Raw genomic sequence first — 2,500 nt, forward strand, 5'->3', positions numbered from 1 at the left:
TGCATATGTATATATTTGTGTATATATATGTACATATGTATATATATATATATATATATATATATATATATATATATATATATGTATATATGTATATATATATATATATATATATATATATATATATATATATATATATACAGTGGTGTGAAAAACTATTTGCCCCCTTCCTGATTTCTTATTCTTTTGCATGTTTGTCACACAAAATGTTTCTGATCATCAAACACATTTAACCATTAGTCAAATATAACACAAGTAAACACAAAATGCAGTTTGTAAATGGTGGTTTTTATTATTTAGGGAGAAAAAAAAATCCAAACCTACATGGCCCTGTGTGAAAAAGTAATTGCCCCCTGAACCTAATAACTGGTTGGGCCACCCTTGGCAGCAATAACTGCAATCAAGCGTTTGCGATAACTTGCAATGAGTCTTTTAGATAAATAGACAGCGCTCTGGAGGAATTTTGGCCCACTCATCTTTGCAAAATTGTTGTAATTCAGCTTTATTTGAGGGTTTTCTAGCATGAACCGCCTTTTTAAGGTCATGCCATAGCATCTCAATTGGATTCAGGTCAGGACTTTGACTAGGCCACTCCAAAGTCTTCATTTTGTTTTTCTTCAGCCATTCAGAGGTGGATTTGCTGGTGTGTTTTGGGTCATTGTCCTGTTGCAGCACCCAAGATCGCTTCAGCTTGAGTTGACGAACAGATGGCCAGACATTCTCCTTCAGGATTTTTTGGTACACAGTAGAATTCATGGTTCCATCTATCACAGCAAGCCTTCCAGGTCCTGAAGCAGCAAAACAACCCCAGACCATCACACTACCACCACCATATTTTACTGTTGGTATGATGTTCTTTTTCTGAAATGCTGTGTTCCTTTTACGCCAGATGTAACGGGACATTTGCCTTCCAAAAAGTTCAACTTTTGACTCATCAGTCCACAAGGTATTTTCCCAAAAGTCTTGGCAATCATTGAGATGTTTCTTAGCAAAATTGAGACGAGCCCTAATGTTCTTTTTCCTTAACAGTGGTTTGCGTCTTGGAAATCTGCCATGCAGGCCGTTTTTGCCCAGTCTCTTTCTTATGGTGGAGTTGTGAACACTGACCTTAATTGAGGCAAGTGAGGCCTGCAGTTCTTTAGACGTTGTCCTGGGGTCTTTTGTGACCTCTCGGATGAGTCGTCTCTGCGCTCTTGGGGTAATTTTGGTCGGCCGGCCACTCCTGGGAAGGTTCACCACTGTTCCATGTTTTTGCCATTTGTGGATAATGGCTCTCACTGTGGTTCGCTGGAGTCCCAAAGCTTTAGAAATGGCTTTATAACCTTTACCAGACTGATAGATCTCAATTACTTCTGTTCTCATTTGTTCCTGAATTTCTTTGGATCTTGGCATGATGTCTAGCTTTTGAGGTGCTTTTGGTCTACTTCTCTGTGTCAGGCAGCTCCTATTTAAGTGATTTCTTGATTGAAACAGGTGTGGCAGTAATCAGGCCTGGGGGTGGCTACGGAAATTGAACTCAGGTGTGATACACCACAGTTAGGTTATTTTTTAACAAGGGGGCAATTACTTTTTCACACAGGGCCATGTAGGTTTGGATTTTTTTTCTCCCTAAATAATAAAAACCATCATTTAAAAACTGCATTTTGTGTTTACTTGTGTTATATTTGACTAATGGTTAAATGTGTTTGATGATCAGAAACATTTTGTGTGACAAACATGCAAAAGAATAAGAAATCAGGAAGGGGGCAAATACTTTTTCACACCACTGTGTATATATAAATATATATATATATATATATATATATATATATATATATATATATATATATATATATATCCTAAGTTCTTGTCTATAAGCCGCGGCTTATCTAAGGAAAAAAGTTGTGAAAATGAAAAAATAGAATATCGGCTTATACATAAGTCCGGCTTATACAGTAATCCCTCCTCCATCGCGGGGGTTGCGTTCCAGAGCCACCCGCGAAATAAGAAAATCCACGAAGTAGAAACCATATGTTTATATGGTTATTTTTAGATTGTCATGCTTGGGTCACAGATTTGCGCAGAAACACAGGAGGTTGTAGAGAGACAGGAACGTTATTCAAACACTGCAAACAAACATTTGTTTCTTTTTCAGAAATTTAAACTGTGCTCCATGACAAGACAGAGATGACAGTTCAGTCTCACAATTAAAAGAGTGCAAACATATCTTCCTCTTCAAAGGTGTGTGTGTCAGGGGCACAGAATGTCACATAGATAGAGAAAACAATCTCTAGCAAACAAATCAGTGGTGCTGTTTGGCTTTTAGGTATGCGAAGCACCGCGGCACAAAGCTGTTGAAGGCGGCAGCTCACATCCCCTCCGTCAGGAGCAGGAAGAGAGAGAGACAGAGACAGAGTTTGTTTTTCAGTCAAAAATCAATACGTGCCCTTCAAGCTTTTAAGTATGCGAAGCACTGTGCAGCATGTCTTTTCAGGAATCAGCTTTACAAAAGATAGCAACG

At 38.4% G+C, this 2,500-nt stretch overlaps 1 protein-coding gene across 1 annotated transcript in view; it reads left to right on the forward strand.

Annotated features, from left to right (window-relative positions):
- Positions 1-2,500, forward strand: part of trim45 (tripartite motif containing 45) — a 71,548-nt gene that overhangs the window by 50,919 nt on the left and 18,129 nt on the right. The gene's annotated exons all lie outside the window — the stretch shown is intronic.

This window comes from Erpetoichthys calabaricus, chromosome 4, assembly GCF_900747795.2.
Source record: "Erpetoichthys calabaricus chromosome 4, fErpCal1.3, whole genome shotgun sequence".
Lineage (NCBI taxonomy): Eukaryota > Metazoa > Chordata > Cladistia > Polypteriformes > Polypteridae > Erpetoichthys > Erpetoichthys calabaricus.